At 48.9% G+C, this 15361-nt stretch overlaps 1 protein-coding gene across 1 annotated transcript in view; it reads right to left on the bottom strand.

The window, feature by feature from the left end:
• Positions 1-14793, bottom strand: part of LRRN2 (leucine rich repeat neuronal 2) — a 98403-nt gene extending 83610 nt beyond the window's left edge. The window contains exon 1 of the mRNA XM_084611017.1: positions 14186-14793. The gene's annotated coding sequence lies outside the window, so the exon portion shown is untranslated. The remainder of the gene's footprint in view (positions 1-14185) is intronic.
• Between the last annotated feature and the right edge of the window lie 568 nt (positions 14794-15361).

Here is a 15361-nt window from a genome sequence, read left to right as displayed (position 1 = left end):
CCCGACCTGATGTTTTGTGATGAAAAATGGTCCCAGGTTTCTGGTGAGCCCAGGTGAATTGCAGAAAGGAACATTTTAAGAACCATATTGCATCCTGAAAGCATAGGAATGCAGTGCATGCTATACTTCTCTGTATAGAGCGAGTGGGAGAGATTGTCTGGTGATTACAGTAGAGGGCTAACGAACAGCGTGAGAAGGTGAAACAGTGATTAGGTGAATTTACCTCATATAAAATGGTAAGGGCCTAAATGGGTTTAATGGATCACACATTAGTTATCAATATATAATAAAATGCGTACTCAATATAATTGTGGGTTCATTTTTAGTGTGGCCTTTGAATAACCTTTTTCGAGAAGGAGTGCAAACAAAACCTATTTGACTTCCTGTTGTTCAGTTTTTGGAATGTCCCTGATTTGGGTGCAGGACAAGGATCAAGTTATGGTGACCTGGCAGATATAATCAGGATAAACAGGGAAAGTCCTAAAAATCCCTGTCAAATAATAAGATTAAGAGCTTTGTTATTGTTAATAAGCAGATAAACATGTTGTATAATGCTGTGTGTCATGCAAAATCTCATGTTTGATCAGCTATATGATTATATAATGAATCAGAAGAGGGGGTGTTGATAAAAGTAGGGTGTCATCTTGGGTATACAAAGTCTGTGCTGAGACTTAAGCTTTGCCTTTGTTTATGTACAGTCTTTGTCTATGTAAATGTAGCCAAACCTTTGGCCTGTCGTATTCCACCTGATCACTGGGGTGTGGCATTCTGTACCTCTGCTGAAATAAATCTGTTCCAGGGATTTGAACTCGTCATTAGCAGAGGATTTTGTCTGCTACGGCAACTAGTGGTTGTCTGTTTTGCTAGATTCCTAAAGTGAGCTATGGGCCTGGTTAGTGATCCTCAAATATCATAACAAATAGGATTCCCTCCGCCACTCGTTCTCAGTGTGATCTTGAGGAAGTCACGTTGGGACTGATTTCTAAAGCTCAGCCCCCACTATTTGGACCAGATTTTGCAGCAGTGCCCAGCAGTTCCTACTGTGACACCAAAGGCCGGATTTTGCAACCCAACAGCCAGCATTGTGAACTGTCCTGACAAACCTGGCCACTTTCAAAGGACAGTGCCTGAATGGGAGCTGAGATCTTTGGATAATCACTCCTCCACAGTGAGTGCTGAGCCTCCTAAAATTCTGGCCTTACCTTCTCTGGTCCTGAGTCTCCACAGCCTTACACTTTGTGTGTCCCTGTGCAAAGTCAGTATGCACTCACTGTGCACCTCCCACCGCTGAGACTAAGATCATTTCTCTTTGCAAAGTTCTTTGGGATCCTTAGATGAAAGGAGCTATTGAAATACATTTAAAAAAAATAATTGAAACTGAAGGGCACGAGGAACTCTGAGATTCTGGACAATAAAATCACACAATAAGATCTGACCTCACTAGAAAGCCTATGCCAAGGTCAAGCAGCATCCCAGTCACCAATGCACTGTACACTATATTGGTATGTAATAATTTTGCTTTCAGCTTGTGCTGACTGGCCATTTCCATCTGCCCTGCTTTGACTCCTGAGCTGTGAGTGACAATGACTTGCCTCTGCCAGTGCTCATTTTCCAAAGCTCATTTTGAGAAACACTTTAGAAAAGTGTCACCTTTTCCATTCTGGGCTGCTCTCTGCTTTTTTTCCTCCATTCTTAAGAATCAAATTAGAGAGACCTCTTTCTTCAGCGGCCACAGCTGCTTTAGAATGATGACTGCCCTTTCCCCCCCTCAGTGATATTCTTTTCCAGAGGATCTGCCCTGCAGAGCACCCACAAATATGAAAAAGCTTGTTCCAGTCCTCATCAAACCAGAAAACCACAAGTCTGGCTGTCACTGGGATACAATAATGTTCCCTGAAAATATTGGGCTGGAATCTTAGCTGGTGTAAGGCAGCATAGTTATAGTGAAGTCATCTGACACAGAAGGTAAAATTCTGGCCTCAGTGAAGTGAAGCAAAGTTTTGCTATTCACCTCAGTATGGCTAGAATTTAATCTAGGATGATGAAGTGACCTTGATTTACACCAATTGGGGATCTCAGCTCAGAATTTCCCCTGTAGCCAATGGTGCTATGCCAACCTACACCAGCTGAGGATCTGGCTTACTGTACCTACCAGCGTGGATTCTTTCTGTTCTACGAGCAGGAGAAGACACTGCCCTCTCTTTCATTTCCTATGGGAATTAGACATTCACTGCTGAGCATGGCCATGGTCTCCTGTGAGCTACCTGCAGTCATGCACGTCCGATACTTTCCACCTCCCCCTGCTGGTGGACACACTACCCACAGCTAGTTCTGACACTGCACGTGGTTTTCAAAAATATCACTCAGTTTGTCTCTGATTTATAGACATCGCTTTCACCCTGATAGTCGTGCTTGTTTGTGTAATTAGTTCTTTCAGATTTTCGTTAGAAGTGCGAAGCCTCTCATATGCAGTGAAGGCAGTGGAGCTATACTGATTTGCTCTCATCTGGAGCTATACTGCTCTGAGGCTCAGGCTCTGGCTCTGGCCCCATGGAAAACACATCACAGAAGATAATGAAATAGTATCTCAGTCTGTACAGGGCTGTCTACACCACAGGTCTTGGGGGGAAGGAGAGGAGGGGCAAAGCTGTCGCCACCCCTCCCAGGAGCACAGAGGGCAGGGTGCCTCTGCTAGGCACAGTTTCTCCCCGGGCTCCTTCTTGCACCTGTGAGCGGGGGCTTATTCTCCATTGCCCTATAATTTCTGCAGTAAGCTTTTTGGGGCCGGGACTGTCTTTGTTCTGCGTTTGTACAGCCTGGGGTCTAGTAGTCCATGGCTGGGCGCTACAGTAATACAGAGAATGACAACAGGTTACATCAGTGCAAAGTGGGGCACAGCATGGTGCCTGCCATATCAGAATGGGCATGCGTCACCCCCAAATTGCACTGAGATAAATGACTGCATAAGGGTCAGGCAAGGGAGAATCAGACCCTGCAAGTGCGCAAAGGCAAAGCAGATTGCATCTTCTGTTCTGTAGGACGTTGCAAATGGAGGACTCAGGCCACAGGGAGCTGGAGCAACTTCTCTACCTTCCTTTGCGTCTGGTTCTTCACATCTCTTCCCCTTGGCTTTTTAAAGTGATTTAACTCTGTAAATAGGTTATCCACACCAACTTTGTAAGGAAGACTGTTTGCATGAAGGGCCCTATGCACAACAAAATTGCATTGGGCTGTGCGTACTATACACAAATCGAGCCCGACCCTGCTCTCACTGACACTAGTGTAACTCCAGAGTCCCTCCAATGATACATATGTCCCTCTATCCATCTGTCCATTCGTGTTGTGCTCGCTATAGCCAGACCCAGCCATCAAACCATCTCTCCATCTACCTGGGAGCACCAATCAGCATCCAATCCTTACTCACTAGGGGCCCCATCCTGCAGCCCTTACTCAGGCAACAGTTGCATTGACCTGTATTGGAAATCTTGGCCGAGCAAACCCTGCCCTATCAAGTAGTGAAAGGAAGCATATCCCATTATTAACAACCAATGTTACTTAGATATAGTTTCGTGTGTGTTTCCCCCCATCATTTAAACTTACCAGCAATTTTAAAAAGAAAACCTATTTCTGTAGGACCTCCCTCCCCCACCACCCAAACCCCACCATTTGCAGCTGTCCTGCTGCTCTGTACCAGCAGGGAAGTAATCACTGCTATTTCTCACATTGCAGCACTAGCCGCTTCGTTGGTGCGGGTGCATAAACGGAGATAGATTTGGGGCATAAGTTATCACTTTTAAACATAAACAACCCTCTTCGTTTAACTTCCATTAAACACAGAAAACAACATGAAGAAAATCCACTGTTTGCCAAATGGAAAGGGACAAGTTCAGTAAAGATCCGGGAGGCCAGGGGGAGGATATATTTGTTGTGCCTCCTTGCGGGGGGCGGGATTACAAACAAAGAGGGAGCCAACAAAAAAATTAAAAAGCCATAAAGATGTCTGGAGAGTGTCATTGAAATCTCTTTGTCTTATTTCAATGGCAGTTTAATAAAAAGGAAAAAACAATAAAAAAAAATCTCAGTGGTGGAATATGATACTCCAGTGTAATCTGGGGATCGTTTGCATGATAGCCCTTCAGAGCCTTTCTGGCTTACTATGGTGGCAGTGGGAGATAGTGTAAAACCCAGCAGTGTCACAATGGAGCATCCCCAGCTCCTATTCCTCTCAAGTGTTTTAGATGGGGTCTCTTTCTGCTCTGAGGTGTGTATTGAAGAGGTCATTAATTACATATCCTAGGCTTTAGTGCAATGCTACTTGAGCACTGTAATGCACACAGGCAGTTACTGTCTCTCCCACCTGTACATTAAAAAACAAAAACAAAACATAGCGAGGACAGGGACTCGGGACTCCTGGGTTTTTTTCCTTGTTCCTTTCATTTAGAAGTTAGAGCAGGGGATTGGGAGTCAGGACTCCTGGGGTCTAGTCTTCTCAAGGGAAGAGTGTGATCTACTAATTAGAACTGGAAGTCTGGACTCCTGGGTTCTTTTTGTGTGTGAGGGAATGTGGCTGATGGGTTAGGACACAGGAGTGGGGATCCTGTTTTCTATTCCTGGTTTTGTGAGGCAGTGTGTCTTCCTGGTTAGAACAGGTGAGTGGAGTCAGGAAGCCTGAGTTCTCTTCCTAGCTTTGGGAGGAGGTTTGTTAAAATGCCCCATGTTGGAGATAGATGCTTTACTAAGGCTTTTAAAATAAATCAAAGCAGGTGATACTACGTTTTTCACAGAAGCATAAAAGACTCTTTTTAGTATAAAATAATTTCCCCTGCTTGAACTTTAAAACAAACAACTCACATCTGGTCAACAGAAAAGGGAAAACAATGACGGTCAAGCTCAGACCTTGTGTGCCAACTTGAATCTTGGAGAGACTTTTTATGGCTGGTTATAAACTCCACAAAATACAGTTTTATAACAGAACCTGGGGATAGTCTTTTAATTCTAATGAGCATCACTAGAGTCTCATTGGGGTCAGAGGATACCAGAGTGCTAGAGGGGGAAATGGCTTTAAATCTGAGTAGAGTTGGTGAATGAATAATTCAACACGAGTAATGTATTGACTAAGTTTGTCTCTTTTTCCTGTTTGGGTGAAATGCACCCACTGCAAAGAGCCAGCATAAGCCCTAAGCACCACTTAAGTTCCAATTAAGCCCTTTGTGAATTGTCTGGGAACAGATCCCAACTTTCCCATATTTATTTGTTATTCAAAATTATTCACCAAACAGATTCTGCACAAAATTCTTGCTCCACACCTTGTTTGCAAACAGTTCACAGTGAGTGCTTGACATTTGAAATTCAAGCTGTTTTTATAGGCCACAACAGGCCACATGGCATGCTGCTGTTTCCCTGACTGGATGTGCATAACACTTAGAATCAGGTTTCCCTTGCAAATAGCTGTGAGTAAAAATTCAGAACTCTTTCTGGAAATATTCTTCAATAATCCCTTACAAACATTCCTGCCAGTAAACTCATTGGCTGGAATACTCATGGAAAGCCATTAGGCATGAACACAGCTGAACTGAATTCATTTGAAAATCTGTATGAACATCTGGAGGGAGATATTTGCACTATCTGCCTATCCCTAATCCCAGATGCCCTGTGGCTAGAAGATGAAATTCACCCATGTGCAGTGGTCTATATTCAAGGGGACTCAAGTGGGGCATAGTAGACTTTGGGCTGGCTGCTCTGCACAGAGCTGAATTTCACCCCAAGTGAGTATGAGCAGCAGCTTTGGATCTGTTGGGTCTGATTCTTCTTTTGCTTGCACGAGTTTCATGCTGGGGTAATTCTACTGGAATCAGGAGAGCGACTCCTGAATTATGCCAGTGCAGGGGAGAGGAGAATCAGGCCCTTTATTTCTTAAATGCTCCCAATCAAGGCAGGGGATGTCATCAAGCAGTGGTGCTGGAACAAGGGGTGCTGCCGCACTGCCTGGCTTGCAGTAGTAATAACAAATGCCACATACATGGTTTCCATGATTTCTGTCATCAGCACCCCTACTATCAAAATTGTTCCAGCACCCCTGCCATCAAGCTCAGCGGGGATTAGGAGCACTGGAAATGCCACAATTGTCTTGGAGCAGTGACTCATGATGGCTGACGCTGAGATGGAGAGAAGTTGTCGCTCACAAATGAGCAAGCGTACAAACTTTTGAGGGCCATAGGGATCAAGAAAGGGAGTGTGGATAGGCAGTGGATAGGGCACAGGACCAGGACTCAGGAAACCTGGGCTTTATTCTCAGCTTGGCTGTGTGACCAGGGGCAAACCAAGTCACTTCTCTTTGCCTCTGTTTTCCCTCCCTCCAGTTGGATATTTAGACTGCAAGCTCTTTGGGACAGGAAGTGTCTATCACTCTGTGCATGAACAGCACCAAGCATCATAGACCCTCCATCTCTGTGGGAGCTGCTTCTATAATGTAAATGTCAGCTTCATATAAGCAGCAACACACCTTCCCACCTAGATCCCTGCTGGACCCTGCCTTTCCCCCTGGGAGAAGTGGAAGTCAGAGGGGCTTGCAGGGCCCCCATTGACTTAATGGTTTTAGATGGTCTGAGATGCGATCGGAGCAATTTTCTTTACCATTTATTGCCTTACTAAAACCCATTCATTGGAACAGCCTTTTACAAAACCAGCAATAAATATATGTATCGCAAAATACTCTACCCCATCAACAATCTCCAAACCTGCACGTATATTTTACTGCCTATACACTGATTGATGCCCTGGAACAGCTTCAGGCTTTTAAACAGCACTCTCTCTCTTTCTCTCTCTCTCATCTCATTTTCTTTCCCCTGGAAAAAACGTGGGGGCTGGGAAGCATGGGAGGCAGTCAAACTGCAGGGCCGTTCTGCAATATCCGGGAGCGTCATGGGAAGGACTCAGGGCTGGAAAGCAGGGGTGTACAAGATCAGGGTGCATTGGCAGAGATGTTGGAAGGCTTCAGCATTGCGGGATGTATCAGGCGGTGCCTGAGGTGCACTGACAGGGCAATGGGAGCCCCAGAAGGGAACTGCGGAGGTCTGGACTGAGGTGCACTGGAGAATATGTGTGGTGATCCATTACTGGAAAAGCAGGGGTTGCAGAAGGTCAGGTGTGTGCGTACGACCCTTACTTGAAAAGGAGGAATGCTGCAAGTTAGGACTGAACTACATTGGCTGAGGTAAGGGAGGAAGCTTGCATGGCCTGCCATCTGCCTGCCTGAGTCCACACACCCTGAAATAATAGCCCCAAGAAGCGTGAACTGCCCCATTCATCAGCCTACTGTCACCCCCAGGGCTGTGGCATGGGAACGGTGGCAGGGGGCACTGTGTGTGGGGTACCTAGGGACCTAGATTATTTTAATTGTCCCTGGGAATTGGGCATCCAAGTCCCCTTTGCAAGTTGCGTCCATAGTTTTTTTAGGGACGTGCACTGTGTGCATCCAAAGTCCAAGGACAGGGTCAACCCTTAAACAGAAGAGAAGCAAAAACTTCTGACTCACCATGTGCCTAGCTGTGCTTCCCATCACACCAACTCAGCCCAGCAAACTCCAACCCCTGTCTGCATTTCTGACACATCCTTGTCCATAAACTCACCTGGATTTTCTCTATGAGAGGACAAGTATGAGCCAGGATTTGTCTTACTGTAGGAGCCAGAGGCCCCAGTTGAAATCTTGTGCCCATTGTGCTAGGGACTGTACATAGAACAGTCCCTGACCAAGAGAGTTTACAATCTAAATAAACATGATGTACAAAGGGCAAGAGATAGGAAGGATTATCATCCCCATTTTACAGATGGGAAACTAAGGCATAGAGTGATGATGTGCCAGTGCAATGGCTGCTGAGCACTTTTGAAAATCTGATTCCATGTGACTGGCCCAAGGTCAGACAGGAAGTCTGTGGCAGGGCTAAGACCTGAACCCAGCTCTCCTGAGTCTCGACTGAGACCACAAGACCATCCTTCCTCTTAAAGGTAAATTTTGGTGTCATTCACTTTTATCTTGCTTTAGTTTTAATTCGCTTCAGAGAAGTAGCTTGCACGCCATCGTCCTGATTTGCAGGGTCTAGTTATTCTCCTTTTGGGGGGTTTCCAGTTCCAGAAGTGGGCAGAAACCTGCAGTTTCCAATGCAAGGGATAGGGGAAGATACTTCTCCTGGGAGTGACAATTTCATTTCCAGGAGGCTGCTTAGCAGAATCAGAGAAAGTCGCTGGCACCTCCCACTCCAGAGTAAGAAGCAGAAGGATGTTTCATCAGTCAGTGCTCTGATGGCTCATACCTCATTGCCTACAGAGTCCAAGCGAAACACTGATCTCCTGTGTGTTTCCAGGCAAAAGGGCTGGATTGCAAAAGTGATTGGTTGCAGCAAGCTTCTATACACAGGGAATTAATTAGCAAGCCCCTCACATGGGCCCCTCTGAGATCACTTTCTGGCTGCCAGGGCCAGGTCTTCAGTGATGTAAAATGGTATAGCTTTATGGATTTCATTAAGTCAGCTAGGTGCAATTGGACTGCCATGTTCAAAGGAAACTGTCCAACCTGCAGCATTCAGGGGTGACTCTAGGGCCTATTTTGGGGCAGTTCTCTGGCTGGTGCTATACAGGAGGTCAGGCTAGATGATCAGAGTGGTCCCTTCTGGCCTTGGAATCTATAAATCTATGACTAGCCAACATAACTAGGTGACTGGCTCAAGGTGAGCTCTGCAACATGGTACCGCAACACAGTAACATGCGACAGAGTCGCTGAGGGCATGGCGATCCGAAGCTGCCGTCGCTCCCGCACTGTGGATGGGTGAAAAGAACTTTCCTCACGGTGGAACCTTCCTCCCAGCCTCAGACTGAAGCATGTTTCTGAGGCTATGTCCACACTAGGCGCCCGTGTGCGATCCCCAGCTCGCACAGACGTACTGGGTGAGAGCTAGCACAAGTATAAATAGTAGCCGAGCTGCGGTAGCCTGGTTAGCTGGAGCGGCAGCCTGCCTTAGCCGCGCAGCGTGTGTACCTATGGGATTCGGGGGGGTGGGGGGGGGTTGTACTCGGCACGGTTGAGCCATGCTGCCACTGCAGTTGCCTGGGCTATGGTGGCTACACTGTCACTTACATTCCTGCTAGTTCTCACCAAGCTACCGAAAGTATGTCTGCATGAGCTGGGGATCACACCCTTAGCTCGTAGTGTAGACGTAGCCTGAGAAACATTGGGATAATCTCCTACTCTCTCCCCGCCACTTCCTTTTAATTTTATGGCAGCCTCTGAACTCCTGGCTTCCAGCTGGAAGTAGACAAGCCAGAATATCATGTGTAAAGCTGTTCTTGGGATATGTCCAGTACATCCTTTTGTTTGCCTTTCTATCTAGCTGTCTGTCCCAATGCAACTTGTCAGTTGCATATGCAAAGAAATGAGGATCACAACGATTCCCCTCCTAGGAAACTCTCTATGACTCTTTCAATCACCTGCAATCTGAAGCAAGGTCAGTGCTTAGTGGCCATCTTCCAGTGGAACACAGTGACTCAACTAGTAAGAAAAGTGTAGGCAAAGAGAGATCCTTAGTGCACCAGGCTGGAGGTAACTTTACCCATGGGGAAAGAGTCCCATAGCCTATCATCATCATCTGAGAAGGCAGCATGGGAAAACTTCCAGGAAAAGCTGCTCCAATCAAATCCCTCAGCCCACTTTTGCAATCTCACGAGGTTCAGAGATGCACCCAGCCTTTAAAGTGCTTGTCTAGACCGAACCCCAAGCCTTCTGAGGTTCTCCCATCTCCATCTCTGGCTAATTCTTGGTTCTTAGGCTTATTACACACACAATTATATCAGTTAGGGATGGCCAGGAATATGAGTCAGATCCTCAGCTGGGGTAAATCAGCATTGCTCCATTGTAGTAGATGGAACTGAGTCCATTTTCACCAGTCGAGGATCTGTCCCTGGGAATTTGTGCCTTCCCCGCCTACTTTTAAATGTGCCACGCGATGGGGCTCCCACCACTCATTCTGGGAGGTGATTATGCAGGCTAATAGATCTCACTGTCAGGAAGTTATCTTCTGAAGTTTAGGCAGAATTTTCCCCTTTTCCTAATCTCCTCTGGTGACTCCCAGTTATATTCCCCTCGAACCAATAATTCCTCTGCTTCCTGTGTGGAGACCTTAGGTGCTGACCTTGCTATGCCCAGAGTTGCAGACATCTCTTGCTGGATGCCACCGGGAGCTCAGCAGGGTTCCAACTCTGCTGAATGTGCCCATGCAGTGGAACGCAGAGGCAGCGCTGTGTCTCTCTGTATCCTGCATGCAAGTTCTTCCCTCCCTCCGCCCTCACAACTATCTCCCTGGAACTGAGACACATCTCCGGGCGCATGTGACAGATAATGTGGCTCAGTGCCACATAATGCATAACAAGATCAGATCTGTTCTGGTTGGGTACAAAGGGTCCTACTCAACAAACCACTTTCATTTCCATTGTGCGAGCGGAATTTTATCAGGGTTCTAATGACGCCACTTCATAAAGACAGGTAGCGTTATCGCTGCTCACCCACTCCGCCCCCCCACTCCCGATAGCGATAGACAATTTCCTTGTTTTTACATTACAGCCGCACGGCTATGGGAGAAGATAAGGGGCAAGATTGAAATGTAAGGGTGGGGGAATATACATCCCCTTGTCAAAAATAACTCAGGTGAAATGAATGGGATTAATAGTAGGACAGCGATATTTAGCTGGGCTCATTTCAGACCCACCAATGTCCCTTCTCCAAAGAGGGCAGTTATTGGACAAAGAGGGTAGCAGGGTGAGTGCCTGCCTTGCTGCTCCCAGGTTGGGCCTGATCTAGGAATGAATAACAGCCCCCAGGCTGTCCGTCGGCTATCTTTCCCCAGCAATCAATGCACCTCTGGGGGAGTCAGAGTCTCCCTGGCCTTGCACCATGGGTAGCCATTTACATTAGTGCAAAAGTGAGAGCAGCGTGGTTGCAAAATGCTGGCATTCACACCTGTACACCACCACCACACAGTGAGCCAGTGCGTTCTGAGTTGGTAGCGTTTGACACGCGCTTTGTAAGAGGGTGCAGATTGCAGACTGATTGGGAATCAGGCCCTTTATTTAGAACCGGATTAGCGGTCTAGGTATATGGAATCCTGCCTCAGCACAGGGAGATGATTTAGATGGACCTGGAAGTCCATTCCAACCCTTCATTTCTTGGATTCTATGAACTGGAGGGTGGGGGTCAGTTGGGGTGACCTAGGATGGTGAGCCAGGAGTAGGAGACAGATGAGGGGGGTTCCCTCACAACTATGGGGGGCGCCAACAGCAGGAGTCAAATCAGAGCGTCAGGCTGTGTTTCCCATCCATGAGTGGGGAGCCGGGAACAGGGGACAGATCAATGAATCCAGACTTCCCTGATCCCCTGAGCAGAGAAGGGACTGGGGAGCAGGTGGCATGGTAGGATCGTGATGCTAGCACTGAGAGTTGGTTTCGTTACCCTACTGTGAGTATCAACTCAATCTTTTAAAGGCAGAGGATCTGACCCTGAAGCCTTTATGCAGGCAAAACTCACCCTGGCTTTGCTAGGCATTTGCCCTGCCTCTGGGCTGCCAGATCAGACCTCTTGTGGCTGCAAGGCAAGCTGCATTGGGCTGTGCACTGGAACTGGCAATCTCAAACAAACCCACAAGTCTCCTTATACAGATTCGGATTTAACGTGGAACCTGCCCTAGCTGAAGAAGGGACCACTGGACCCAGGACCCTCGCATGTATTATTACCACCATTTGCTTAACATTTGCTAAATGCGAGAAGTGTGGCCGGGACTACCCAAAGCACAAAACTCCCTGCCCTGAAGCGCTCATGGGGCTTATACTTTAGTTGCTGACCCAGGAATAAGGATCTGCACTACCTGCCTTGTGTGCCCCATTGGTTCAGGACCAGCATGGCCGTGTGAGGGGGTGAAAGGGAAGGAGATTCCCACAGTCTCAGCCCTCTGAGAGCCTCTGAACAGGAGCCTGAGTGTCCGAGGTGCTGAGCGCCCGCTGCTGCCCACTGAGACCAAGGGGAGCTGCAGGTTCTCACACCTTCATTCTTTCCCATTCCAGTCCTGAATAAGGGCACACATTGGAACTGAGCACATGACATCCCCTAGGGCCATCGCCACTGGCCCACGGCCTGCAACCTGTTCAAGACCTCCTGCACAAAGGGCATTTCCCTTCCATTCAATGCCTGATCCCTAGTATCCACAGCTCTCATGCACTCCCCGCCCAAAGGGGCTTGGCTCTCCTTTGGTCAGTTTCTCCTTGCCATTGCTGATATCCGCAGGGCATGACTTTCTCTGGGCACAACCCTATCATGCCTGGAGTCTTAACCAGGTACTAGAGGGAGCAAGGGACTTGCTGAGATCTTTCAAGCCCATTTTTGTTCCAGGCTCCAGCACAGAGCAAGAGGCAGAGCAGGAGGGAGAGACCTGGTTCTTGTCCAGGCATCGGAGCAGAGGAGGGGGAGAGAGAAGACAATTGATGTCACTGCTAAGCATAGCAACACTGGAATCACACAACCTTATTTACACTGAGCACCCGGGGGCATGGCTGCTACCCTCCCACTCCCCTGCAGCCTGAGCCTCCACTCTGTTACTAGGGCGGGTTTCATGGCAGTGCTACTGGTGATGGGGGCAGGGGGAGTCTATGACGGAACACAATAGCAGAGGAAAAACAAATCCCCATCAATCTGCTAGAAACAAGAGCTCACCCTAACCTCCCAACTCAGCCTTGCTAGGCACATGATTATACACTGCACAGCTCTGGCAGGCTGGAGTCACGAAACATCAAAAGAGGGCTGGGATTTTTAGCATGCCATGGCGGGAGGGGTGTATAGGGTGGCGAGTGCCTGCATGGTGTGTGTGAGCCTATGTGGGTGGGGTGTGTGGGGGGGGGGTGGAGAAGACCTTGCCAACAGCAAGACAGCAAGACCTTGCCAACACCATCAGTTGTCCTGGTGTTTCTCCTGCTGATACCACGGGGCAAGAGAGGGGAGGAGGCACCCTGTCCCCAACCCCAGCTTGCTTAACCAGCCCTTTGCTACAGCAGCCTGATGAGACTGCTCCCTTCTGTGCTTAACACTGACACATGGGCTTCACCCCTTGCTACCCTGCCTCCACCTCTGGGTGCTGGATGACAGACAGACAGCCATCTGCATGGGCTTTCCTTTCCCTGGGCTCTGCGGGCTCTGGAGGGTGGATGGTGGGTAGTTCTTTTGCTTGTTTGCTTGCTGCCAGATGCTCTCCAGAGCAGGGATCCCCTTTGCAAAAGCACTGGGTACATTTGCAGTGCTATTCCAGAGTCAATGTCCACTGTATTTGTCAGCTGCTCCCAGGTTTTGGCTTGAGGATCACTTTTTACTTTGCAGTCTCTTGTGCTCTGCTCCGCTTTCCCCTCTCCCATCTGCGAGCTGAGCTCTGTGCTGGCAGGGGTGGAGGTAGGAGGCTAATGGACCAGGCTAGGTTATTTAACACAGCCTCTCTCCCACATCTAACTTCTCTCGCTTGATGGTTTTCATTCATCTCAGCCACAGAAGGGTTAATGTGCTGGAAATGTTGGTTCCTGGCCAGATCACATCCTCTTGGTGTTCTTATCCAAGGCTGGATTCTGATCTCACTGCCACCGGTAAAAGTCCACCGCCTCTCCATTGCTTTCACTGGGGTTATTCCAGATTTACACCAGTCACTGAGAGCCGAATCTGGCCCTGGCTCCATTGATTCCAGTGGAGTTTCCAGATTTACACCAGTGTAAATTAGATCAGAATCAGGCCCTTAACATCTGTGCCACAGAAAACCTTCCTTTCTATCAGCTGCCTTATCCGTCCCTGACTCAATCTTGTTTTCCTCACCTGTTCATCTTAGCGCAACTGAAACACACAGGAACCACAGCATCCCCCCCATGCACATCCCCCCACACCCTTTGCCCCTTTTTTCTCAGCATTTAGCATCTGTCCTAGAAATAAGAGGGAGAGAGAGAAAGAAATGCACTGGGAAAAAACAACCACCACCCAACTCTGGGTGCCAAGGCTTCCCCATCCTCAGCCGAGAGTCGCACCATGCAGCCATGAATGCACCCATGCTTTCCCCATCTCCCCTTGCCTTCTGTGCACTGACGATGCCCGCCACCAAATAGATGGATCCCAACTTACCCTTGGACTCTCCTCTGGTCTTCTAGCGCCGCTGTCATTTGCCTGTCTGCTCCCTGACACGGACATGCACACATCAGGTTCAGACGGAGCCCCGGAGCTGACAGACAATGGGGAGCTGCGGTTTCCTCTGCAGCCGGCGTAATGGACCAGCCAAAGCTGAGGAGTTTCTGCTCTATGCCCCCCACACCCGACCTCCCCCCACACACACTTTATTTCTGTTCTCAGAGATGATGGCCAGCCAATTTTCCCCTCTCTCCCGCTCTCTCTCCTTCAGCTACTTATCTGGAAGCAGCAGGGAGGGACCATCATTCTTCCCCCTCTCACGTCGCATTTGTAAGCACACACACTCCACTCTCCTTGGCTTTCAGCAGCTTCCCACCACCTCCTCCTCCTCTTTCTCCATCCTCCCTCCTCCTCGCTGGAGCCCTGTCACTGCAATGTGCCACCCACCTGAATCAGCTCCTGCCTGCTGTGCCACTTAACCCCTGAGGCGCCAGCAAGCTCTGCCTCGTAAACAAGGGGGGCCAGAGAGGGCCGGAAGGCCGAGAGACGCCTGGCAGAAGCAGGGAGCCAAGCAGATTGCTGGCAGGGCTGAGCCTCACAGCACAGGCAGGAGCATCAAAGGACTCAACTGCAGCTCGTCCTGTTTAAATAGGTTTGAAGATCGGCGCCTCTGGGGACACAGATGGCTTCCCTGCGTCCCTCAACGTGACACGTGTCTCTCTCTGTCTGAGCTCTTCCCCCACCCCGCCTCCCCCGTTTGGGGCTGTTGAAAAGGCCGAGATGCGGAGGGAAGCCTTTGTGGGATGAACTAGCAATTGGTTTGTGCCCATCCGGCTTGCCAGGGCCCTAGCCCCAGTGTGCCCATGGCTCCTCCCGCTCCCATCACACGATACTGGCTTGTGGTGCCATGGTGCCACGCTGCCCTGGGGTTCCTTATGTTTCTCGGTGCTAGCATGGAGACCAGTATCTTGGCACTGAGGCACTGTAGGGCTCCCCACACTATTCTGGTGTCATGGCAGGTTGGCACTGAAGCAGCTCTGGGTGTCAAGGGGTCAGCAGCCACAGTGGCGCAAGGAGCCCTGGGGTACTTGCTATGGCTTGTGGCACCCTGGTGCGGCAGAGGAACCAAGAGACACCTCCCACCTCATTGCAATGAGCCAACTCAAAATGGCA

Source organism: Lepidochelys olivacea (assembly GCF_965140295.1).
Source record: "Lepidochelys olivacea isolate rLepOli2 genome assembly, chromosome: 21".
Lineage (NCBI taxonomy): Eukaryota > Metazoa > Chordata > Testudines > Cheloniidae > Lepidochelys > Lepidochelys olivacea.
The sequence above is the reverse complement of the archived record's forward strand: the minus strand, read 5'-3'. Positions and strand labels throughout refer to the sequence as shown.